This window comes from Strix uralensis, chromosome 6 (genome assembly GCF_047716275.1).
Source record: "Strix uralensis isolate ZFMK-TIS-50842 chromosome 6, bStrUra1, whole genome shotgun sequence".
Taxonomy (NCBI): Eukaryota; Metazoa; Chordata; class Aves; order Strigiformes; family Strigidae; genus Strix; species Strix uralensis.
The window spans coordinates 12,987,566-13,014,888 of NC_133977.1; the positions used below are offsets into that span (position 1 = coordinate 12,987,566).

At 39.3% G+C, this 27,323-nt stretch overlaps 1 protein-coding gene and 1 long non-coding RNA gene across 4 annotated transcripts in view; one reads left to right on the forward strand and one right to left on the reverse strand.

The window, feature by feature from the left end:
* The first annotated feature begins 13,621 nt into the window (after positions 1 to 13,621).
* The window catches only part of SLC39A10 (solute carrier family 39 member 10), a 57,139-nt gene continuing 43,437 nt past the window's right edge, over positions 13,622 to 27,323 (forward strand). For 2 of the 3 annotated variants that reach the window (XM_074872744.1, XM_074872746.1), the window contains exon 1: positions 26,672 to 26,809. The gene's annotated coding sequence lies outside the window, so the exon portion shown is untranslated. Of the gene's footprint in view, positions 14,117 to 26,671; positions 26,810 to 27,323 lie in introns of those variants that run through there. The other variant, XM_074872745.1, reaches the window with a different exon arrangement.
* LOC141944935 (uncharacterized) lies at positions 20,077 to 26,403 on the reverse strand. The gene is made up of 2 exons (XR_012629370.1): positions 26,110 to 26,403; positions 20,077 to 20,318 (listed from the first exon to the last, which is right to left on the reverse strand). It is a non-coding gene; the product is annotated as an uncharacterized LOC141944935 (long non-coding RNA).

Below are 27,323 nucleotides of genomic sequence, written 5' to 3' on the forward strand. Positions count from 1 at the left end.
GAAGCTGCAAAATATGAAACCAAATAAATCTAAATAATTACTGATATGAACATACAACTGCTGTTGCCTGCCACCAGGGGTGAGGAGGGTGGAGGCGGCAACAAGGGTCCCTTGAAAGAACGTGCTCAAACTCCAGGGGAAAGAAAAACACATTGTGCACAAGATAGGATTCCACAGAGAAAAATTCTGGTGAAGAACACAGAATGGCAGAGCAGAGGGATGAAGGGAAGGGGCAGAGAAGTTCATGGCCTTCTGAACAACAGAGATCATGATCTAGAAGGGAGTGTGGGCAGACAACCCCTCCCATGTAAGCCACTAGCAATAAAAGAGCTGGCAGGATGATTTTATGTGTGTGACAGGATGGTTTTGTGTTTGTAATACTCTCGTCCTTTGAACTCTGCTGCTTTTGAGTGCAGACTGCTGGATCCCCTTGTATCCAGAGGAAGATAAGTTTAGTACTAGAGCAACTTTATACTGACCAGCATAGTAAAACAGATCGGTTGTAGAGCAATGTGTTATAAATGTGCTGGGCAGCATGTGTAGTAAATGCAGTACATGGTCTAACAGACTTCCAGACTTGCATGTGCACAGTACACCCATCAGGCTTACTGCAACCTGTACCCAAGACGCTCAGTCATGGAGGACACAGTTCAGCCAGACTAAATCAAGTACACAACCTAGTTCAAGTACCTCTAGCCAGAAGTGTTGGTGAAGGCCAAAAAGGAACTGAATGTAAAGTGACACCCACTTCTTTTCAAGGAAAGCTCAGAAGAGGGAAGAATGGTGGAAGTAGAAGGAACACTTTGGTTTTATAAATATGAATATCTGTCACCAGCTAAGCCAGCCCGGTGGCAAGCATAGAGCTCATGGGAATTGGGGAAGAAAAAAAGGCAGGTATTACCATATTCAAAGATCATGATCCTGTTCAAGTTAATGAAAGCTGAATGGCTCAAACTGCATCTGAAGAGTGAAAGTCTAAATGCCATCATAGCTGTATTTAAGATGTTGTCCCAGACTGTATAATCACATGATTAACCAACTACTTCTGTAATTGCATAGAAAAGCGTTCAAATTTTTATTCCATGCACACCAAATTCATTCCATTTTCTACAGTCAAATATGCCGTGAGGGTTTGGGTGGGGTTTTTGGATGTGTATTTTGTTGTTTTGGGAGTTCTTATTAAATCTTTCCTACGAAAATGTAAGATCAAGCTCTAGGCACTCCAATCTCCTGTAGTTTTTATTCACTGTTCTAAAACTAAGGCAAGTGCTTTTATGAGTTAATTTTCTTCATCCTTCTTTGTTTTGGTCATAAGGCCTGTCCTATTGAGTTTTACAAGATACATGCTGTGTTCCTGCTGATTCATTCCCTCTGGGAAAAAAAGTGTCTTCCTGCTCCTTATCTATGGGATACATTTTGAGGGATTAATTGCAGGTCTCTTTCAGCCATCACTCCCCTTGCTTCCTAAGCAAATCTGAAATTATATGCCAAAATTTGCTTTCAAATAAGGAAGTTAATGGATAGCTCTGGGAGTGTGGGGTTTTTAGTCTTTTGGTGACATGTTACATGTCAAATTCTAAATGTTCCAAATGTGACTGTCATGAAAACAAATTACTTCTGTTATTTCATACTGGAGGGTGGGTGGGTGTGTGTGGGGGTGTGTATGAAACTGCAGATACTCTGTCCATCCTTCAGACAGCTAAAAAATAGCTTCCAGGGCTTTAGTTTTAGGGTATATAGTTTTTTGTTAAACAACTTCTACTGAACTCCTGACAGCTGGCAAATGCAAAGTGAATTATCAGGGTAACTGGATAACAACAAAGAAGGAAAAGATTCAACAGAAGCAAACTGAGGCATCGAAATGACTGGGATTACAGCAAATGTCAAGTACTATGTGTCTTCAGAATTCAGGCCTTAAGTAACAGCTTTGATTTTGCTGTAAAGGTTTCCTTGCACAGCTGCTGTTTTTCTTCCTAAGCATTTTGAAATATATTTACATCTTAAGTCTGTTTTGTGTTGTATTTCAGAAAAATGGTTCTATTCAAGGGGGATCTGAAAAGTATAAAATCAGGCCACTGCTGCTGTTTATTACATAAGAGGCATTTCTTTGCTATAATCTACCCTCATTACATAGTGATGTTCTCCTTAATCACTTTGGCCATTTTAAGTGTATCCTGAACAGAAGATGTGTCTGGTTTTATTTCCCCTGCACTCACATCTATTTGTTTCTTTCTTATCAGAAAATATCTATTCATTGCTCCTATCTCATTCTTTTACATTCATCTGCATTAAAATGTGTGCCACTCATTACCTCAGGGTTTGTACATAAATTAGTCTCCTGCATCTAGCAGTTCTATTCTTTCTGGTTATTGCATCACCTAGAAATAAAATTATTTTTATCCTTTAACTATTTCTTAGTTCAATCAGTCAATTTTTGCAATTCGGTTGTGTTGAAGTCCTGTGAGTTTGACAGAATAATTGTGATAAGAACATTCTTCTCCTTACAAACTCAAGGAACCCAGAAATTGTAAAACCCACTTAGTTTTTTGTGCAAGAAAGTTTCTGACTCTTTTCTAAAAAGAACTTTGAGAGGTATTTAGATAGAAAACTTACAAGTTTACAAGCCTGAGCTGTATCAACCTTACCCTGTAATAGAAGTCTAGCACCTAGAAGATAGTTCATATTTAAATGTGAATTTCTAGTGAGCTACTTGCTATTGTTTTCTGTCCTAGGACTTGAGAGAAAATCTTTGAACAGTCCTGCTAACTGCTCTGTAATTATAATGATTTTTTACTCCTCAGAGTACTAAAATATTCTGTATGTAGGTATGTTCACAATAATTTTTCACATAATTTAAAAATCTTACTGTACATAATAATTCTTGTAATAACATAAGATGTTCACAGCAAATTGTTAAATTATACAGAGAATGTTTTAGTGCAAAATTGAAAGGTAAATTTGGTTATCTAAATTAGGTCATGATAATTAATGCTGATCTGTAATCTTTGCCTAGTAGATATGTAATAAGCCTTCCCAAAACAATGCATCGGATTTCTAGCGTTTTATCCAACTAGGGGAACCAAATGCTGCTAATATTTGACTCTATAATCATATGATCATACAACTGCAAACCCCAATGATGCTCCTAGAAGGACTTGGATAGCACATCTCTCACACATTGCACTGAGACATTCCTAGATGGAGGATCATTCTTTCCTACATGCCTCTTTTCTGACTAACAAAGCCTGTCCCCTTTTGCCAACAACAGCCGTTGTTCCTCCAGACTGACACACTGTGCAGTGAGTGCATTGCTTTCCACCAGCTGCAGCTACTTTGACAGGTGTAAAGGTGGGGGAGATTGTTTATTCCTGGCGTGAAGAAAGTGCTGCTTGGTGCTTGACTGGCAACAGCTTCTGGGGGTAATGCAAATTTAATGGTGAAAACAACTTAAAACTAGATTGGGAGCATTTGAACACAGACTTTAAAATGTGGCATAGAATAGTCGCACTCTAGTTTCCAACCATGTTGCTTTTCAAGTAAGTGTATAACTCTATCCCAGTTGAAGAATTAAATATTTAACACTCAAATGTGGTTTTGTAATGGGGAGAGTTTGTTTCAGTTACCTGTACAAATAATTCTAATCTACAGATCAGTTGCCCTGTTTTGAATAATGTACATTTAACACAGCAAAACACATGTATCTAAATTTAGCTTGTAATGTTGAAGCAACTTAAGACAGAGAGATATTTGACATATTTGGTATGTTAGATATGTACAGCTGATAGTATGATAAATTTCAGTTAACTCTATATAGTTAAATGTGCAGTTTTTCCAGCAGAAACTCAAAGAATATTAGTATCATGTCTGAACAAACTACCTGTAATTATTTCCTGTGAAAACTGACGTAAAAGCAACAGGAAGCAAGTTAACTCTATTAATTCTCTGACATTTGATGTTCTATTGTCTGATGAAAGAAAAAAAAAAAAGAAATACTTTATTACTAGTATAATCTTATTTCTGTAGTGCAGAAATTACTTCACAATTACATAACCATGTCCTTTGCACACTTTGGTGTCTTTTGTTTGTAACTCATCTCAAGGGAATCCACAAAGCCACTACTGGCAGTCAGAGAGGCAGGAATTTTATGTAGTTTTCATCACAAGTTTTTTCCCAAAAGTGCCCTGTCTCATGGTCAGTTCCTGGTAGCAGTCTCATTTTGATAAACATCCTCCATGTGTTTTGAACTTCCTTGTCCATAAAATGTTACCCTGCTAGTCTTCAGTGGCACTCCTGTGGATAAGAGGCTTAGGGAATGCTTTACATCTCTTAGAGTAAAATCTCTAGTCTCTTTTCTCCCCCTGTGAAGACAGAGTCCAATCATCTCCAGGATAGGCAGTAAGTATAACAGGATATTTAATTTCTTTCTGTTATTACCAGGCAATGAAATGGTGAAATATAATAAACTTCTACAGAATTGTTAAGAAAGTTGCAGATGCAGAGCACGAATTTGAGTCTGCTCTAATCTCCCTAACTCTAAATCTGTAGGTGTAAACCTGAGGGCAGAATTTGGTTACTTTATTAAACCAGGAATTTCAGGAAGTCAATTAGCTTTTCCGATCCCACAGATTGTTTATGAAACATCAGGGGGAGCAAAGAGAGGTAAGTACTCCTTCAGCTTGTGAACAGAAGCAATAAACCTGGAAATTTAGGTTTACATTTTTAGATTAAAATTTGTTGTGGGCATAAAATACTCTTCCAGGAAGTTGGTTCACAAGCGGGAACCGTGATATTAGATGTAATAATGACATATTGGACCATCTCTTGTGTTAATTCAAAAGTGTTGCAAGTTTTGCAACTTCTTCACATAGGAGGGTTAGGTGTTAAAGCTCTAAACATGGTGGAGGCAGTAGGAAAGCCTGTTGCACACTAAATGCTCTCAGCAGCTTGATATAAATAGTGTGTAGCTGTGCTAGAAGGATGGATCATTTACTTTATAAAACAGGCAGTTTAATCAGTAAAGACCTGCTGGATGATTAGAAGAAGAAGAGTAGACATGTACAGAATAAGTGAAGAATATAGTTGAATCAGGGGTGTTAAGCAGTAATGAATAAGAGAAACATGCTCTAAGTGTGTTCATCACCAGTCTCTAATGACACATCATAACTATTTTCCCACCATTCATGTGTAGAGTGTTAGTGGCATATGCTCAGAAGCAGCTCAAAAATAAACAATTAAATTACATCATTTCCTTTTGAACTGATCTTTAGAGTTGTTTTAGACATTAAACAGATGAATAATTATGTGAAAGTGGTAGAGCAGAAGATAACTTAGCTGTCCAAATGGATTCACCAGACACCTGCATTTAAAAAGAGCTATGGTAAATTTGTTACACACTTATCAGGCAATGAATGTTATATAGTGTGCTTAAAAATGGGGGTTTTTGATTAAGAAATGTGTTATATAACTGAAATTTTAATTCACCAGTGATGGATCATCAATAGCTAAAGCCAAGTAAGGGTTAGGGGTGCCACCTCAAGTTAGATATCAAATCTAGGGGTAGCAAGACCATGGTGTCCCAAAAAAACAATTTTTGGAGGGAAAGGGTTTGGGGAGAAGAAGGGGTAGTCTTTCTAAACCCATTTTTACAAAATGCTGAAGTGTTTGATTTCAGATAAGGTCTGATCTTGGATAAACTGCAGATAAATTGAGTTACGCAATTCTATCAAATCAGGCTGGCAGGTTACATATGCACATAAAACATCAGGTTGCATGATCAACTGTGTGAAAAAAGCATCAGCCTGGGTCCTGAATTGCTTGAAAAGAAAGGCTGTTTTACATCACAGCAGGTTAAAACTTTATTAGGGTTCTGGAGCACCGTTAGCATAATCTGTTTACTCTCTAGGCAGGTGATGATTGCTCCTGGATAGACCTAAGGGAAATGAACATTTTGAAAGCACAAAGAGGTGCTCAGCGCAAGGAGGGATGAATTCCGAAGTTACTGGGGACCAAATGAATATTAAGAAATCCTTCTCAGCAGGGTGGAGTGAGGAGGAAGCCTTGAATCTTAATAACTCCCCAAGAAGGGTGTTGGTAACACACACAAAAAAAAGATTCCCAAAGCTAGGTTCCCTGTATCCCTCAGAATATAAGCTATGCAAAAGGACTGAATCTCTGAATATCTGTGTTAAGAATCTAACAGCATATTGGCTGGATAGAGAGGAAGTAGAAGAAACTTCTGGTCTTGTGATAAGTAGATTTTGTATGGTTCCGTCTCATTTCTGTCCTCTGTCTGTAAATGCTTTGTACGTAATTCAGTTATCTATTTTGGATTTTGCATAAACAATCTTGCTACTTGTTCTTAAATAACCTGGAGTTTAATGACTTCAAGACACCTAACGAATATCAAGGTATCCCACCCTTTACAGGCATGCTAAACTTTAAACTGAGATGCTGGACTATTTTCATACTGTGACCTCCCACTTTCCTACAATATCACTCTAAGGTATCCAAAGGATAACCAAGTGTACCTCCATTAAGGTGCACGGACTACTGTAGAGATGAAAATTCAGAGCTGTGGGTCCAAGAAATATCTTTGGATTGGAAGCATTAGCTGAGAAGCTCCTTGGTATACATTAGGAGAGTGCGGCCTGTGCAACTAGTCATACTTAATGTTTCCTGTCACTGAATGTTGGCAGCTTTCTGCTCAGTGTGTCAGCTTCTGTTCCACGACATATAGGAACATGGGTTGTATTTTAGGGAGAGGATACATTGACTTAGGCACTGAAACATTCACCACATATATTCTTTTTGAGAGTCTAGGGGATATAGAGGCTTTCAAACGTATTATCACCTTGCGTAGATTATGCCCACATAAATCTTTTTACACATTTACTTCTATATGGCGAATATACAATCTCCTAACCAAAATTGATAACTGATATTGTAGCAATCCTACCTACAATACCAAAGGTACCGATTAATCAACAATACCCTCTTTGAAAGTTATGTCCTTTGGCAACTTTCAGGGGATTCAGGAGGAAAGTCGTAATCAAAGAAGGGTTTAGAGTTTTTTAATTTTCCTGAACTGGAACTGTACAAACTCAAATCCTAATCAAAATTGATCTTGATAAATTTTAAAAAGTGTCTTGCCTGTTAAAATGTCTCCTTAAGGTTTCAAGTACTATTTAGTCTTTCACTCTATCAAACTTGTTCTTTTAAGGTCACTGCACTTGTTCAGTCAACAAAACTTCCCCATGGCTTTTTTACTAATCACTTTTGCTGTCCCTTTCTCAGTTCCCTTTTTCTTTTGACCTCATATTTGCATTTTTTAAATCTACTCCTATTGATCCAATTTACACCCTCATCTTTATTCCAGAATACCCATTGCCTTTATGATTTCTTACTTGGTCCAACAAACATCTCTTTTTCTTTTTTTTTTTAGCATTTCTGATTGTCATCTTCCCCCTCATAATTTGGTCTATTCTTGTCATTATTCTCTCTAGCTCATTCTATTAAGCTTCCATTTAGACACTAATATGTCATTCCAGGTGCAACTCTGTTAAAGTAGTACTGGCCATTAAATTATTTTAAAGTTATAGGCATGAGTTGTACTCCTTTCTTCTGAAGAAAATTAGGCTTTATTGGCAAGGAGACAGAGTGAAGCTGTCTGTCAGAAATTCTATATTGTGTTTCCAGTTAAGTGTCTGCCTGTCCTGGTATGTAACTTACTGGGATTTTCTTGTGCTTCTAATTTCAACCTCCAAGCCTAGGTATTACAATCCTTGTCTTAATTCTTTCTAGCGTACTTTAATTATTTGCATCCATTTACAAGTCTTGTTCCTCAGACCAGTAGAAATGATGATGCAGGATGTCTAACTTTGAAGTACTAAGTGTGATTTTTAGGTCTATACAGGTATTCTACTAAAAATCAAAGATGGTAAATTTTTTGAATGGTAGATGTATTAAATGGCTTCTAGGTTTTGCCTCTCCTTTCTCATCACTGGTTTTAAGTCACTTTTACTGCCTATGCATAGGGCTGCAGTAGCATCAGAAATGACAGCGTGCTGTTCTTTTTTATGTCATCATTTATAACGCAGTTAATATTAAATTGCAATGTCAAGCTAATGTTCATTATCAAGAAGATCATCTAGACACCATTGGAAGAAAGCTCTAGAAAATATTTTTCCTGTATGTTCCTGTTCGTTAAGGCTCAGTTTTCCATTCCAATTAGGGTGAAAAGACAACATCTCTGAGGTTTTATGCAGGTTGAAGGGCCTGCCTGCACAAAGCTGACTTTAAGAGGAAAACCAGAATCCCTGTATCTTCCTCTTCTTGTCTGGGGAGAGGTGGCATATATGGAAACTCTGCCATGCTTTAGGGTTACTGTCTGCCACTATAGGATGTCTGTGAGGATGGTATTACAAGGGGACCCTTTTCTATGTCACACAATAAATATGACACATGTAGGGGACATAAGACTTCCTGCATGTAAGCTGCAATAGGGTGCCTACTCAGTGAATGTCACAGATTTCCAGATAAAAGCCAATCATGGGTGAAAAAGCTCATGCTATTGCACATAGCTGCAATAACTGCACATGAAAAGGAGCTCTGAATTCTTTCACTGAGAATGGGACCAATATACCAAAGTAAAACAAGGTTCTATCTAGGAGCAGAAGGCTCCTGGAAAGCATGAAAGTATTGCTGGCCTGATCATCTCATGCTGGTAGATCTTCCAGGGGATCTCCATGTATGTAATCCTGGAATATTAAGAGCGTTAGAGAGTTTGCCATTGCTGAGTTAATTCTCTATTGCTAGAGCAACTTCTTAAACTTTTTCCCAGAGATACGACAGTGGGAGAAATCTAGGAGTAGGAATCTTAATCTAGTCAGAGCCTGAATATTGGGAAGAGGGACGTATGAATGACAAATAGCTATAACTGCTTTCCAAGAGCTTCAGGGATATTATTGTACAGTATGAAAACTGCCAAAGCTGAAGATAAAAAAGGATCTCTCATAACCTGTGTCACTTCAAAAATTAGTTAAATGTGTCAAATGAGCTACTCTAATGTTCTCAGACACTTCCTTTCAGGCATTCTTCCAGCTCAGTAATACCTTCTGAATTCTTCCTAAAGTACTGCTTTAACATATCTGCTGTCCACCTTTTCAAAGGGGGAGGTGAGAGCAGCAAGCTTTTTGACACTGCCAATTCCTTCAGGCACCTGACTCAAGTGACACTTGTCTCTTCCAGATTAGTTTCCATTTTGCCTCTTTTCAGGTCAACCTTTTACTTTCTTCTATTAAAGCAGTGAACATATAACCGTGTGCATTTTCCACCTCTTTAATTTTGTCTGAAACTTATTCTGACCCTTTGGTTTTAATTACCCTGAGACAATCTTGAACTACATTAAAAAACCCTCTGTGAAACAAGCCCATGTTGTACATCTTAATTGTATTTTTCAAATTGAGGATTCCTGCCATCCAGTCTTCAGATATATTTGAACTGCATCCTGAAATAGAGGTTTGTAGTTAACACCCACCCCCTCATCCCCCCACAAAGTCTTTCTGTAGACAGTATCTCCAGTTAATAAGAACCCAATTCCAGTTCAGATGTGGAGTAGCTAGTAGACAGTTACCCCTTCTATTCTTTCAGGAAAGAGGTGAGGGCGCGGCAGTGCATCTAGTTAAGAGCATTAGTTGTTCACTTTGTGCTTTTCTTCTATTACAATTTTCAAATGCGTACCTGTAACAAAATCAGCTTCACAAGCACAATTAGATTAGCAGAATTTCAAAACTCATGGCTTTTTATGATTGTATCTGTCTTGTCTTGGCCAAGAAAAATCATTATTATAATTCCATCTGGATAAAGGATGCTTACCACCTCCTCAACAATTTGTTCACTGTTATCTCTATCAGTATGCATTCCCATACACTTTTCCACTTTATTATCACTGGTTGCTAGCTGTGGAGGAAAACAGCAAGAGGCAGGACTAAAGGGAGAGTTAAATTAGCCCACTTTCACACACCATCTTCAGTAAATCTGCACCTGAATAAAAGTCTTCAGTAGCCAGAAGGAAGAATAGAAGGTAAAAATTGTAGCTCAAGAGAGGCAAATCTGTGACTGACTCCTCAGATGAAGGACATTGCAGGTATTCCCTGCAACGATGCTCTAAGTCCATTTCCTCTCTTACCGTAGGGGAATGTCGGACCTAATGCTACTCAATATCTCTTTACCGTAATTATTGGCTTAACCTTAGACCTTCCTCTCTCATACAAAAGAAGAAAGCACCTTGGCTTTGCATAGATGGGGTGTCAATTCTCTACAGGGAAGCACTACTCCTGTTACTGCAAGAAGAAACCTCATGCAGATAGTGGAATTAAGCTAAAAATACAACATCCAGCATCTTCTCTTTAACAGAGAAAGACAAATCACTGCTGGAATTAAAAACCCAGCTTTACTGCCTGAAAGGGTTTTTCTTTTCCCTGCATTTCATTCTGTGCCCAAAAATTCTCCTGAAAAACTCAGACCTTTAACAGCCTGTTGTGATGACCATAACAAAAGCAAATTTTGTGCTTCTTTTTCGATGCTAAACAAATAAAATTACTATTTCTCCTCTTTATTCTTGAAGTGCTAGGTAAGTTATTATTAATCCAAATCACTAGGTTTGAAAACAGTGAATCATCATCCCCCATAAGTAAATGGAAACCATCCCAAAGAATACACTGCAACAGGGAAAAAAAAAAAAGCAATAATTACTGTTACAGTGTACATTCGTATATTTTGGGAAACGCTGTAGGCAGTGTTCTTGTGTTTCTTAAAGTAATTATAAATACTTAAAGGGTATTTTGGAGTGTTTTTTTTAACATTGTCATTTTAAATTTGCAAAGTCTCTTTGGTGTGTAACTTAGAGTTGAATGTACAAACAAATGTTCTAAGTAAGGAAATAGATGAAAATACCATTATTCATTTTAGTTAATGTGCAACCATTGAGAGGAATCCTAAAACAAACCAGCTACTCCCACAACAGATATCCCACTCTGGAAAGAGCATGGTAATTTGTGTTTGACAGTATAAGTTAAATGCATGTATTTTTCAGATTTATACCAGATAAATTGAGAGGCTATCATTTATTTTCAGGTTATTGATCATTAATCTATCTGATAAAACCCCAACCTTCTAATAAAAAACCTGATCATATGAGAAGTGTTAATCAGTGGAGACAGAGTCTATTAACAAGCTGAATGCTGTGTACCTAATTAGGTTTGGCTGATGCAACTGCTCTCTGAACCTGTCTTCCTATGCTTCCTCTAGAAAACCATCCTCAGGACACAGCTAGTTTTCTGTTCCTGCTGTGCTGCCTTAATCTAGTAAACTTCCACCTCTGAACTCATTAAAATATTTTATTTCCTTAATTACAAGATGCTTGCTCCATTCTTCTGCAAGACCATTTACCTTGATTCCATCTCTGCACTAAATGTTTTTAGATTTGGGCATATCTAAGCATTAGTGAAAGAGAATCAGAATCTATTTTCACTGTAAGTAAGTGGAGAGATCTGATCCCTGGAAAGGGGCTGTGCTAGTTTGAGCTAAAGTTAATAAGACATTCTTGTAAGTCTTCAGACATTGCTGGAGTAGTGATGGCTTAGATATGGAAAAGGTGTTTGTCCAGATTAATAGGTTTTCCTATGAGAATTATTATAAAATGCATTGAAGGCATTAAACATAGAATTACAATAGTTAGACCCAGTTCTCTTTTTTTACCCAAATTCAAGGGAGCATCAGGTTTTGGATTTAGCTAACATCATAACATCATGCTCTGTAGGTAGGGAAGTGGCACTGGGCTTTGATTCTTGCTGTCAGCAGAGTCTTTGGGTATCATAGCCTAGGTTGTTTTGGTCTTCTGTAAATGGCCATGACTTCACTTTTTATGCTGCATAATTTGATTTAAAATACTTTTTAAATATTCCCATAAAAATTTGCAAAGGTCAGACTAAAATGGCATAGTCAGTCAAATGTGAGGCAGCTTCAAATATTCTGCAGTTCAACTTTAATTCTACCAACATGGCTCAGGAATTCTATGAAACCAGCATCAATAGTTTCTATTTAGTGTGCTGCACTGCTAGTTCAAGCAAGAAAACTGAGTAGCTGAAAACTAAACAGTTACCTAATATTTTTAATCTTAAAAATTACGAGGGAAAGATAACCAAAAGATCTGGCTAAACAACATGTAGTCTTGCAAAGATGAATGAACAAAGTGCTGCTATTCCCTTCAGCACACTCTCAGAGAACTTCGTTCAGGCTTGGTGTGTCTTGGGGAAAAAAAAGGTATTACATTTGCGTTTCTAAGTATGTAAAACAAAGTGCTTTTTCTGGTAATAGGCATTACTCCACTTCCAGGACTATAACACTGGAGCTGAAATTACATGTGTTATAAATACAATTTGTCATAAATTTACATGGTGCCAGTCAGCAGTTTTAAATGTAGGTTTTGCTTCCTATACATCTAGAACAAAGATTTTGGTGGATTTGAAATTTAGCAAATTGTTAACGTAAACACAGAGTAATGGTAAGAAAATTATCTAAACTTCTGCAAAAATACAAGTACCCATGATTTTGGACATATCACACTTTCTCTCTCTAGTTCATATTATTTATTCTCTTTGATGTATTCTTTTACTTATAGTGGTATTTTATTTGTTTATTTGACTTTGAACTTTTAGGGGAAAGGGATTGTGCTTAATTTATTTGTAGAGAAGAGGCTAGTACTTATGCCTCAATGTGTTTGGATCCTCAACCTCTGCCTTCTTGACAATACGTATGGTAGCAGCTTCATTCACCTGCTACCCTTGACAATTCCAGTTAGACTTTTCCTACAGCTGGTCTGCAGGAGTGGCCCCAATACAGCAAAGGAAAAATTTCTACAGAGTGGCAAAACAAGAACAATGCACTCTTAAATTTCATGTTTTAACCAAATCCCCTCACCACAGAAATAGAAAAGTTTTTTCTTCACACAGGATTGTCATTATGAGTAAGCTGGTCTTAATAATTATAGGCTAATAATATGAACATGAGCAAATGAAGGCAAAGCAAAGAGGCAATGTATTAAGGCAGACAGTGCATAATTTCTGGAATATCTGTGGTGCACACTTTTTGCAACAGCTTTGGGCAGTTGAAAGCAATGGAACACCTTGCTGCTTACAATGAAATATACTCCGAAATTTTCTATGATGGCTCAAAGAAACGAAAAGCTAAAACTATTTTCTTGAAGGGGTGAGAGGGAAGGGAGCCTTTCTTCATGTGCAAAGATCTCTACGGGAAAGAAAGCAAGCCGTGACATTTAATGATAGCTGTGCAGTACTGCTTAATTGTAGATGTTGGTTTTATCTTTTATATTTTCTCTCCCATTGTCATTAAAAAAATCTCCATTGAAACTAAACTAACTTTGAAGTTTAATCCAAAGTTTATTGAAGTGAGCATATTAATTTTAGTAGATTTTGCATCAGCTGTTTGGTATATTGCATTTCTTAGAGCCACATAATATTTGGGAGCAGTATACATATACTTCTCTGCATACTAGAGAGGCCTAAATGTTACTATCAAATAGAGAAAGAAACAATGTCATCTTCATACTGAATTCCTTGTGTATGAAACATTTTATAAAAGTGCAGATTTGTTATGTTGTTATGGTGGTTGTTATGGTGTCACATACCTGGCAGAAATCAAGATTTTTTTTTATTTGTTATTGGTTTCTTTTTTTTTTTTTTTAAATGTGAATGCAGTGTACCTAAAAAATGGCGTGGCTTTCAAAATGCCTGGCTTCTAGCACCTAGGATTTCTCCAGAAGTGAGAATCTGGAAAAGATGCAAATGCTTGGTAGTCTCACAACAGGAAACATTCCTCCCACCCCTCTGCCATTCACATGCAAACCAGCCAGGCTCTACCTTCCAGAACAAATGCTCTTGTCCTAATTTGGTGTATGGTCATGACCACATTTTTCAGTAATGATTGTGACATGCAAAGGACATGATTCAGCAAGACCCTGAAGCGTGTGTCTCACTCATAGCACATTTATATTCCCATTGATTTGATTTGAAAGGAGCTACTAAGCAACTGAGTCAAGGTAAGTACTTGCCTGTGTAAAGCCAGCAGTATATTTTAAATTCTTGAATTGAAGCCTGATAAAGGGTAAGTACCTATGTTCCTTTATAAACTTGTTTTATCATCCTTTTCAGGGAAAAAAAAATAAACTAAGCAGACTTCCTCTAGGTTCACTAGGTGACTACTGGAAATGATTGCTTCAGGGTAATAGAAACCAAATAATCTTTTTTCCATGTTCTCTTGGAACTCCACCAGCCACAAGCACAATGGGGGGTGGAGGGAGGAAAGTCTTGCATCCCATTGTCTCCACAGGACTCACTGTTCCCTACTGAACATCAGTGTCAATTTTTCCAACAGCGTACAGATTTGTCAGATGGAAGGTGTCTTTCTGCCAAAGACAATGTGTATGTTTTGAGTGTATGGGTAAAGAAGAAAATTGTATCACTCGCATATGGCTGGCTTGTTTTTTAAGCACTTCAGTAATCATTCCTACCTGTAGTTTGTGGATACTTGAAGTACTTAAAACTAAATTGTTTTAAATACTAGCTTCAAACATCTCAACAAAGTAGTATTGCTATAGGGATCTCAAAATTATGTACAACATTTTAAATATCTTTTTTTAAAGATCAGTGTTGAAATAAGTTCTTTGAAAAAGCTCTAGTGGTCAGCTTTTTTTGTGGGAAGTTTCTGGTGTCTGGTTTTGCTCCTCCTAGAACATGACAAAGTGAAACTAAAGGAAAACATTTTTTGCGTCCTCTCTGAACTTATATTAACAACGTGCTTTTTTCCAAAAACAGAAGAGAGTTTCAAGACCATACAAATATTATTGCTAGATTTTAATCCCCTGAAAATAAAGTCAGGCTAGAGAAAACAAAGCCTATTGAGGAGAAGCTGTTTTTATCAGGCATTAACTTCAGTGATGCTGTGAAAAGCCGTTCTGGTGTATGTTTGCTATGCAAGCATCAAACAGGAATGCGTTTTCAGGCTGCCTCTTCCTGTATGATATTGAAGGAAAACTGTTTTAAAACTTAATCTGGGAAGGTTATTCCTCATCAGTAACTCAGGTACAGAATACATATATATTCTATGTCCTCTACGTCACCAGGGTATGGCTATCTCAGAGACATGCTATGTAATAACAGTCAGGGGTTAGAGACTTCAAAGGCCTGCAGTAAGAAGAGTGACCTGGTGGTGAAGAGGGATAGATAGCTTAAGTTTTACATTTGAGCCCTTATCAGCAACAGATTTGTGTCTCTTAATGATTCCTCTGTACTTGTCACTATTCAGTTACAATTCCACCTTGGCAAGTGCTGCCACAGAGGAACCATCAGCACTAGTTTAGGTATTGTTTCCCAACCTTAAAAAAACCCATTCTGATGTCCTAATACCAACATGACTACTTTTCTGGAGCTGCATTGGTAATAGCAGTAGGAGGAATTGGAGGAGAGAAGAGTCAGAGAGGGAAGACCACTTCAGAGGAGGTCTAGATAGATGCTCTGTTTTAGACCACATCCCAGACTGAATATGTTTGGTCTGTTGTGAACATGACTGTCCCTAGCTTGCATGGACCTCGCCACCAGTACAGACAACTAATGAATATTTTTTCTGGCATCATTAAGATGACAGACTGGTTTGGGGAAAAACATAACAAAATGCATACACATAACCAGGGGCCTGCTGTCAATCATTTCTCCTACTCTTCTATTACACTAAGTTATTCTGGTGACATAGGCCACACACACAAAAAAAATAAAATCCATCCATAAGCCCCACCCCAGCACAAGTTGTTGAATACAGAAGTGGTATGCTACTCTTCTCTGCTCTATCTAAAGAGTGGATGAATTATTATTTACATTGGCAAATGTTTTCCAGCTGCCTCACCAGCTGGAAATTCAACAATTTGTCTCTGTTGTAATATACACTGTCAGAAAAGGACATGACAATGCTGTCCCCAGAAGGAAAAAACTTGCTGGCCTGATTTCCTACAACTGGAAACTAGAATGTCTGTCCCTGGGGCTTCTTCACAGTTGAGAACATAAATTTAAGTCATGCCAGGAAAAAGAAGGTGGGCTCCTTTTGCTGAGATTCTTGAAAATAGAAACTACTGCCTTATGAAGACTGAATAAACTCTGAAAAGGTTTCTGTGGCCAAGTTATTTTCACCGTATCTGTCAGACTTTAGGAAAGCATATTTTCTGAGGACAAGAGAGCAGAGTTGTTTGTGGTCTTTATTTAGATGGCATTATAACCCAAAATGGCTGGGTGACCTTGCTGGTGGTTCCAGCTAAAGGACAACATGAGCCATAGCAAGACAGAAAGCTGCGGGATACCTGAGGAAGCCAGAACTGCTCTGGGTACAATGAATAGACAGAGATGTTTGGGGGCAACTCCATATGTTCCTGCCAAATTCTCAAAGTCTTGTTAGTTCCTCCTCACTCAGCTTTCTGAACGATTGCTGATCAGGTTATATTGGCATGAAGACTGACTCTCTCTTTTGCTCTCAGGATATCATTGACTTTTGAAATGAATGCTGCTTCTGTGCTGGTTTGCAGTGCAACACCATTGGAGTTAAAAAAATGAATGGAAAAAGTTGCAGTAATTTTGATCCACCCCACCCTCCCCTGCAAAAATCACTTTTCTCTGCATTAGATTTTGGATTACAGTTAAAACTATCAGCAGTAACCTCTGAAAAATAGCCTACGGCTGTTTTGCTGTTCATAGTAACTGGGGCTTGTACACTGCACACATCTTGGCACACAACAGTTAAAAGTTTTGTGCAGCAATTTGAAGTGTCCTCCTGTGAAAACAGCAGCTCTGGTTTTAGAACTAGAGCACTACCATAATATTGGTTTTACTAGCTCAAGGTTCAGTTTCAATATAATAATAAATAAAAAACCCCTGTTCAAACAGGTCCTTAAAAATACAGTTTTTTAAAAAAGAAACTGCATAGATAGAAACTATTCCTGTTGAGGGAAGTGACTATAGGCCATGCAGTCTCTCCCTCCTTGAAATGAGGAAGAGGAGAAAGAGAGAAATGACAAGAATCAGACACCGCTGTCCTGAATTATGAAGTTGGCACTCAACATCATGTAAGTGGACTGATCTGTTCTGTAACATGTGCGCGCTGCTCTCAAGAAGGGCGTGCGTGCAGTAGTTTCAGGCATGTCATGGCTGGCAGTTCGTTTTCTGATTCACTGTTGTTTAGAAGCTGCATAACTAAGTCTGTTTTCATCTAACCAGTGATAGCTGTGATACTGTTAGTATCTTCTGAGAAAATGGGGCCAAAATTTCTATACTTCTTTTAGGGTAAGAAGTGTAGATTGTATTAAAACCAAAGCTCCCTTGTAAAAACAATGAATTCTTGTAATTCTTATGCTATGAATTTGACACACCCTGTAATATAAATAATGTTATCCAAGAATTACACTTTCCAAACTAAGTACTTTTCAGTCATTTGAGATAAACTTAAGTAAAACTCCATGCGCTGGTTTTGGGGTGAGGATTTCCCAGAATCTGGCCTCTGCTTCACATGGGACTTTGGCAATGAGCCAGCCCAGCCCAGGTACATGTGAGCTGGAGAGCCCCAAGCAGTCTCTTTTCAAGTAACTGGCTTGCCCAAAATATTCTTATTCCAAGCTTTCTTGCAAATTATTAGTAATTATTGACTTTAGTTTTACTTTCTACTTGGTTTTAAGAAACAGTCCTTTAAGACTAAGACCTTTAAGAAGCTCCTGTGTACAATTTCCTTCTTTTCATTATGTATATTGATTTGCCAAAGGATATTATGTCGTGCTTCAGAAACTTATTCTCAGAATTTTAGTGAACTGGAAATTTAATAGATTGTAGGCTTTCAAACTTCAGATTTTACTTGGAATTAATCCAGTGGATTTGTGTCTCATATATTTAACATTTAATTAATAGAAAACTAATTCTGAAAATGTGAATGAATTACAGTGGTTACCCAGCTACAAAGACTTATACCAAACTACCTGCAAAAAATAGGGAAAGATGATTCTCTGAAATAAATGCTATTCAAAGGAAGGCTATGATTCAGACAACTGTATTACGGTACAAGGTTTAGGTAACTACATAAGTGGTCTGATAGCCAAAAGCTACTGTGAGGCTGCTTTCAGTGAGAATCACTAGCCACTCACTTTAATATATGAACAGTATGAAGCACCTTCATGGGTAATTTTTTTATTTCTAAGAAATAGCTAAGAATCTTCAGCAGTAACTTATACTGAAAAACTATTCAGTAGAGAAAGCCACCTGTTGGAAGCAGTTCCATCAGCAGATATATTTATTGAGAGATGACACCATGATTAAATTAAAAGAATAAATATCAGTTCACTCCAAGACCTTGAATTTTGCCCCTACCTGTCCAAAAGGCAGTAGTATTTGTTTTCTTTTTCAGTTTATTTTCAGCCTTGAATTATATCACTGTTTGCTTGTGGAGCATTTTGGTATACATTCAATAATGTAAACCTGCTATAAAGAACAGCTTTTGCTATTCAACATTTTGTTTTAAATATTCTTGGAATGCTCTGCTTTACCAACAAAAGGCATGAACTCAAACTCATATGTTTTTCTTGGAGAAATCCACAGTAATTTCATTAGAGCTACCATAGAGGCTCATCTGAGTTTACCCTTTGTATATATTTATAAAGTGAGAGGTAAGGGACAAAAGAAGGGAAAGTTATCAGAGAGGGGTGGGAAGACATAAAATAGTGTGAGTGAAATCAAACATTTTCAGACATAACTTTTTTCTTTTTTATTTTCTTCCCAATTTCAATGTTGACAAAACTGGCATTTTGTCTCCGACTGGTTTGCTTCCCCTGAGTCTGACAGTCGGTTAGTTATCTCAGCAATGTTAGTCCAACCCAACCATTGCAGAAATGGCTTCATCTTGTCTCTGCTTTTTTATTGGCACTCCCACCCTGGAGTCTTCTCAAAGCCCTCTTAATGCTTTAATACATGACAAATATATCACCTGACATGTCAGCAAAGACACATGACCACATCCCCTCTTTCACAAGCAGTCTCACTAGTCCCGTGCTTGCTTGAGGAAATGCTTCAAAACTTCTCTTCCTTTTCTAAAGGATAATGGGATTTATTCATCACTGTATTAGTCTATCCTGCTGCTACGATAGCTTGCTCTCAGTGGAGTTACTACTGGTTTACAGCAACAGGCATCAAGTGAGGTTGCTAAGTTATGCAGCTGAAAAATAGCAATGAAACAGGCCTCCCCATTTCTCTGACTCTCTTCCCAGCTTCTAGCTGCGCAGCATTCACGTGGCCTGTCTCTCCATGTAATTTCACTGGTATTCATCTCTGATTTTCACATTTCTTGTCATTTAGACCATATTCTACATGTCCCTATGCTTCAACTTTTTGTATATCAGCTGAAGTTTAGTCTCTTCTTCATAACTGTTTATGCTTAAATTCACACTCCTACTTGTGTCATTAAAGCTGTAATTACCATCCAACTTTGCAAAGCATTTTGGGGCAGCAACATGGAAAATAAAGCTGCAGCACATAGTAGTACTGTCCAATGGTTGTAGTTAAAAGTTTGGAAATTGAGGTGTTTCCTAATGTCATTCATACTCCTCTTGGTATCTCCTTATTTATTTTCTGTAGAAATGGGATGGGGTTAGCATGCTTTTACATCATGGAATACAGGTGGAACAAATACAAAAATGTAAATTATGGGGAAAAAACGCAACAACTTCAGTGCATGCCAGCATTTCAAAACCAAGGTCGTGTACTTTTAACATCTATGGCACCCTGAAGGCCAGCATCCTACTGCTCCCTCCAATTCCCATTTATGTAATTATCAGGCAAGGAAGGATAAACCCAGCTAAGCTAAGCTAACGCTTTCTTTAAACTGTGGGCCAGTAATCAATAATTTTGATTTTGAGAGCCTTTCTGTTGATTTTAGATTTTGCTACGGGTACAGTTGATTCAAAGAAAAGCAAACAAAACATCTGTTTCATAATTTGCTTTATTTCTGCAAACAATATCTTTGTTTTCCCTGCCAGTGCATGTTCTTGCCTCCTGTCTTCTCTGTAGGTGTTCCTTTGAGGCTTTGGATCCATGACAAAGAAGGGATGAGGCTGTATGACATCCTTGCCCATTCATTCAAGCTTAAGTTATTGAAGCATGTCCACAGTAGCTCATATTGTCTTCCCTTTCCACTGCTGAAAGTTCATAGACGATGAGTCCATCCTGAGGTATTCAAAAGAGGTAGCCAGTAAATTAAGGACGCCTTGGCTTCCTGATTCTTCCTGCTGATCATGGAGGAATTGCAGGAGTTTAAAATTTGTCATTTCCACTTCCATGAACAACAGAGGTGAAAGAAAGGGGGAACTTCACCCCAGCTGCCTACTAAAATCCAGCTTTAGAAGAGCTACGCTTGTATTACTCAGCTAAGTCTAAGTCATATATAAAGACTGCCAATCACCAACCCAGTGGTTAAAAATTGACAGGGACTGAGATAAAAAATAGCGACCTTCATTTTCTTACTTTATTCTGCTCATTGCTTCTTTCGAATAATGTCAGAGATAGTATCATTAAATTTTTCCATTCTGTTTGAGAAGAGAGTGTAAAACAAATTCCTCAGCATGTAAAGAGATTACATTAAAGTCAATATTTCCTCTTCAGTGAGGTGGGTCAGTTTTGGAATCAATCCAGTTTGCTTTCATAAGTGTAAGCTTTTAGAGGAATTTAGAGCCAGCTAGCACAGCTTTGTTTAATGTTTTGAACTCTGCCTGACTCCAGCAGAGAATATCCCATATTTATTGATACAGAACTCTTCTATGGATATGACCGTAAGTTCTTTGTGCTCAGCAATCTCACCCCAGTCATGTGCTGAAGGAAGCAGCTGTCTGGCCTTTCCCTCCCATCATATCCTTTGGTATGAAGATGAGATCTTTCTGCAACCAGTGCATACAGAAAAGAAGCCACAAGCAAACAGGTGCTTTCAACAGGCAGGAAGGAAGGGAGAAAAATAAACAAACCCAAGTTTGCAAGAGAGGAAGAAGGCTGTGACACACTGTCCTCACTTTTGAATATATTCCATTTTGAATCTTACCCCAGCCCTGCTACCAGCAAATGCCGTGTGTCTCAGATCCAATGAAAGGGCTTTTGAGTGCTTTAGACAGGAGGACTGGCAAGTTATGTTTAAAACAAATAATAACAAAAAAAGGAAGAGTCATTTAATAAAATAAAGATTGCCCAGCAAGAGTTTTCCTGTGGATAAGCTATACTAGCGTTTGCTAGCTTTGCAAAATTAACCAAAGGTCTATGAGCCATATGGGCTTTTTTTCAATATTGCAGAAAAAAAGCTTTGTGTGGAACAAATACTTCAGTTGTTGCTGCAGCATCACGCCCTTTTGCTTATGTCCTTTGATGTTTATGTAACCTTAACTCTAGAGCCAATGAAAAAGGTTTTCATTTTTTTTCACTTAAAATGTCAGCTTGTATTTAAAAACAAAATCAAAAAGCCTAACCCTTTCCCACAAAGAGACCAATTCAAAAATTTCTAAAACAAAGATCTTGAAAACCTGTATCTTGTTTTGGCATGTAAAAAAAAAAAAATCCTGGGTGTCTATTTAAACTAATTTCCCGTAAGTGTTTACACTGGTACCATATTTGAAATGACACACTATCACTGACACCAACACTTTTGCTTCAAACCTACACATGTGCCCATACATGTTTATATACTGTCCAAACAGGGGAGTATGTACATGTTGTTGTAAGAGAAGGGTAAGAAATGTTTAAAAAACCCAAAACAGAACAAAAAACAAAACAAAAAAGCTCCGATGGATTTCCCTTTTTGTCCCACCTTATGAGTAAAGAAACTTTCAAATTATACTTTCTAGATGGTGTAAAACTAGCCAGATATACTTTGAATTATCACTGGAATTTATACAGTTGAAGCTGATTAGAACTAACACATTAGCAGGAATGTGAAAAGAACATATATTGTCTCTACTAAAAGTATCAGTTTTACGTAAGGCCTTGGAGTTAAATAGACTTGGGCTTTAAATTAATTGCAAACAAGCCAAGTAGTCCTGAGGCAGTGAAATCCCCCAGAGGATGTCACTGTCTATTTCAAAGTGTGAGCTTTAATCACAGAAACACTACTTGCTTGTAGTGATATTTAAGTTCACTCTGATGTTTAAACACCTTTGCTTATGTCCTTGCCATAAACAAAGCTTTTGCTGCTTCAGCACTCAATCTCAGTGTCCTCTTCTATAGCCTGGGAATAAGTACATATCAACCTACCAATAGTGAAAGTACAAGTAAATCTGTGCGATGCAAATAACCACATATAGTAATACATCAGCAAATTCAAATCAGAAGAGATAACTGTCAACCGGTCATATTTTGAGATCCAGATTGGAAAATTCTGTAATGTTAGCCATTCACTATCTCCTCGAGGTTAATTCTCCCTCTTGCTATCTCCATGAATCTCTTTAGCAAGCTGAATAATACTTGTTGGCCATTGTCAAATTAGAAATGGCATTTCTGACTTTGGTTCAGGCTCTCAGAATGAATGAAAGGCAAGGACAGAAGCTAGAAAAATGTTTTAAAGAACAGGAAAGAAAATATACGTGTAGCATATACACCACAAACCCAGCTATTTTGGCATTCAAACCGCCCTAAATTCTGATTGAATCTTTGAAGAAGATTATTTCAAATAAAGAAGGAAGTTGATGTTTCAAGCCATTAACTTGTTTTGGTTTTGTTTTTTGGTTTTTTTTTATGAGACATCAATATTTCAAGAGTAAGGAAATTAAGTTGGGTTCTTCAACCAAAAAGCCTGAATTTGCCAGAGGGGTACAAAACTTCATTTTGGCAACAAACAGTGACATTTCCTCCCACTTAAATAGCAGAAGATGTGTATACACCTTCAACTACTAGCTTTCTAAATTAATTTCTCCCAGTTAAAATCTTTTTCAATATTATTGTTCCTAATCTCCAAAGAATATTCACAAGACTCACTTCTGCTTACAGTCAGAGGCAGTAGCAGGATGCAAGAACCAAACCCGTGTGCAGAATCACTAACTGGGTATAGGAACACAAGTGGAAGCAAAACCTAAATTCTCTCTTTTTTTTTTTTTTCTTTAAATTAATAGCGAGGAAAGAGTTGCTTCTAAACGAATTATTTTTGTGTATACGTATATATGTCAACCTTCTATCTGTCACATGCAATTGGGTTGTTACAAGGGAGGACAGGAAGAGAAATCAGCATATGAGATCTGTCATTCTCACACACCATCTTTAGGCCTGCATCTCACAACTGAAGCACACCACTAAATCCTGTCTCTTCCTTTACGGTCTTCTGTGCCAACACATCTAGCTGACCTAAACTAGGGTCTGCTGACCAAATGCATCAGGCCCATGGGGTACTGGAAGGAGGTTATAGCACTGTACTGGAGTTGGAGATGTGCCTCTAGACAAGAGCCCATCTTGAGACGAGCCCTGCTGAAAGCCGTGATCTGCTTTTGCAGCATTATGCCCCAAGCCCTTCTATGTTACTTGATAGGATATATTCCCTTCCTGCAGCCCAGCGTATAAGTGTGTACTGTGCAGTGTTACTCAGCAAGTAAGTGCCCTGTGAGAGGAGAGGGGGAAATAAAGAAGTTCTGTTCTAAGTATAGTAACATATCATTCTGTTTGAAGCTTGAAAAGTCAATCTGGATTTGTTGCATGCATTTGTCTTACCACAAGCGATCAGCACTCTTGCAGTGCTGGCTACCCTGCTCTGTTGTACCAGCTTCCCTGCAGCACTTGAAAGTTGCTCCACATGCTTTACAGGGAAGCATACTTTTCTTGCTCATGCTGCATGCTTTTCCTAGTAATGCCTGATTCAGTAGTTTTAGTTCTGGGTTTCTGAAGCTGTGGTATAGAGACTCATAATTTAAGTATTGTTGTGCATGCAGGTCTTGTACAAAAATAGATGGTTAAAACTACCAAGGAGTAACCTAATTGCAAGATACACTGTGCAACTATAGGGTTGTCTAGATACAAACAAGCTTTTCGATGTATCAAGAGATAAGCCATCAACAGACTACCTGGGAAAGTTATATCCTAACTCAAAATACCAATGAGACTGGTTGGTAAACAGGAAAGGATACTCTGTCTCATAGTGCTGGCAGGCCTACTAATGGTCGGTTCTGGCTTTAAAATACACAGATACATGTTAAAGCTGTAACAGCTGGAGAGGAGGAGGACTCCTGCACAGAGAAGCCGCTAATACGGAGATATTTTTATTGGTGTACCTTGTTTGGGTGAATCTCTGGAAAGTAGTTATGTAACATCAGTACCTCCACAATAAGGCAAAGTTGCCTTCAGAAAAGCTTCCTTACCCACCTACCTAAACTTTCTAAGTTTTCTAAATACAGTAAAACTAGTACAAAATCAATCAAGCCTGAACTTTTAAAGGGCCTCTCTGTATTAAACATCTTAATTCCAGTTCATCCATTGTAGTGCTCTTACTAGAGTTCTTGATTTTCTTTTTCTTAATGAGATTTTTACATTATTTGAATTTTGCTCAGAAAAGCTAACAAACCCCATATGCTCTACTTTATTACCATGTAGAATTCATTCAGAATAAACTCTGAAGGAAGAAAAAAAAGCTTTACATTTTTTATATTCTTTGCACTCGGTGGATTTCTTTCTAGACCAAACAGCAATACAAATCAGTCACGCCTAGTGATCAACAGTGGGTATTGTGGTAGGTGTCTAATGACCAATGTCAGAATCAGACCTGTATTTTATTTGCTGTACAAAAAATCTGACAAAGGACCTGCTTTGAGGCAGAAATCATTCAAATCAACATACAAATGATCTGGTGCAACAGTTTGGTATAGAACCTGACAATTACTTTAACAGTCCCTGAAACTTGACCTGGGCAGGGGTTGTCAAATTTTTGGACTAGTATGGTTTGTATTCTAGTGGTTGATTCAGTAAGATATTTGGAAAAAAAAAAAAAAATGAGGGAGGGAATGTAGGTGTTATTTTTTTCCCCTCAAAATAAATACTAAAGAGAGAAAAAGGTGCTGGAGGAGATTTGAAATTAGTCTGTCACTGGGACATGAAAAAAGAAAAGTTTACTCTGGTTTCCTTTTGCACTGTGACTTCAGTTTTATGCTTACATTTTTCTGGAGTCTTACATCAACTTTCTTTTGGTTCCTAAACAACCACGATTAATTCTTTACATTTTTAGTATTTTAAACTAGTTTGGTTTTCTAGGGATATGTCACCAAGCAAAAATTCACATAATGATTTTGGGAGGCTATCAACGTGGATAACCATGGGGGTAAAGAAGATAGGACTATGACTAGGATTGGATTGTGGCTCTGCCAGGCCAGATTTAGTGTAGTGCTGGTGTGAATCGTCTGGTTTAACAAAGGCACAACTTTAGAAAGGGTTAGGCAAATTAGTTCAATTCAGTAATATGAGTCTAAAAGGAAAATGCATCCCTCCTTAACAAATACGGGAGAGGTCGGTTTGCTTGTAGATTGAAGCCTGCCATGAAACATCAGTTGTTATTGCAGGAAAATGTGCTTAAAATTGTATGCAAACTTCTCAGAAGGAAAAATGAAATGGCCTATAACTTATCTGAAATGTCCCTACAACTGCATTTCAGCCTTTGAACATACTTTCTATAAATAACCATTGCAAAATAAGCTGGTTTATTTTAAAACAGTATTTGATGTGGAAGACTCCCATGTATTGTAGGTCTCATGTTATAAACCAAGATGTCTACTGATTCTCAGTACGGTTCTAGTAAGGTTTTTAATTTACATAAGCTTTTGTTGGTTTTTTTTCAGTTCTATAACTGTTGTCTAAGAATCAAATGTATCGTGACGAGGGGCACCACCTTGAAAAGGGGGGCTGTTTGGCATCTAGATAAAGTTTTTGCTTTTATTTCATGAGCAAGCCTGACAGGATTTGCTAGTTAAATAAATGAGGGGTAATACGCATCTCGTTCTCGGGAAGGTACCTCGGTAGGAAAGCCAAGCTCTACCCGCGAAGCATCGCTTTATTCCTGAGCGACCCCTTCTCCCCAGGCCCGCGGGAGCCCAGGCAGCCCGGCGGCCGCAGAGGCGGCGGCCAAGGCCCGGCCCCGGCTCCGGCTCCGGCGCCAGGCCCGGCTCTCCGCCGAGCGGCCCAGCGGCCAACGGCGGCGCGGCCCGGGCGCCGGCTCCGCTTCCCCCGCCTGCCCGGGGGGCCGTAAGGCTCTTGGCCGGGGACTAGCCCGGGCCCCGCGGCCGCCCAAGGCCCAGGATCCGCCGCCGTCCTGCCCCGGGGCCGCGTCCCGCCTCCCGCCCAGCGCCGGCCGGCTCCCAGCACTGGCGTGATGAGCGCAAGCCGCCGCAGGGAGGGGAGGGGGGCGGGGGGGGCAGAGAGGCTCTACGCCATTTTCGTAGTCTGTGGTGGAGCAGGGGAGGGGGGAGCGAAGCGGCGCGGGGGGAGGGGAGGAAATGGCTCCGCATTGGGTGAAGCGGCGGCGGGGACGCGTGTGTAGTCCGGTCCGCATGGTGCGTAGGGGTGAGTGTGGAGAGCGCGCTGGGGCTTGGCGTAGCCGTGGTTGGTGAATAGCGTAGCGGCGGCGGCGGCAGGAGCTGCAGGAGGAGGAGGAGGAGGCGCCGCGGCGGTTTGGTACCGAGCGGAGAGGGAGATGCACACGGCACTCGAGTGAGGTAGCTATAAAACCCCATTTGTTTACATTCCCTCCCCCACAACCGGCCGGCGCTGCGGTGAGGGTGGCGGCCGGCCCCGGGCTGGCGGCGGCGGGGGGGCGGGGGGCGGCAGGGGCTGCGGACGAAGAAGAAGGAGCCGGTGACGGTCGGCAGTAACGGACACCACCTTCCCCGGGATGCGGAGCGGCACGCGGGGGGGACACGGCGGCGCGGCCGCCTCATCACGTGGCGGCGGCGAGACCCGCCGCCGGGCCTGGGGCTGCGCGGGTGGGCGAGGGAGGCCGGCGGGGGCCCGGGGGGCGGTGGCTGGGGGGGCCCGTGCCCGGCCTCCTTTCCCCCCCCCGCCCCTTCCCCGGCAGCGGAGCACGAGGCGCCGCCGCGGCCCTGGCGCATCCCCCCACCCCCCTTTCTTCCCCCTGCTCGTGAGTCGACCATGCGGCAGGTAAAGCCTCCCCGCCCCCCTCGGCCTTAACGAGGGGACTGGGACGTGGCGGCGGCCGCGGGGCTGTAACTG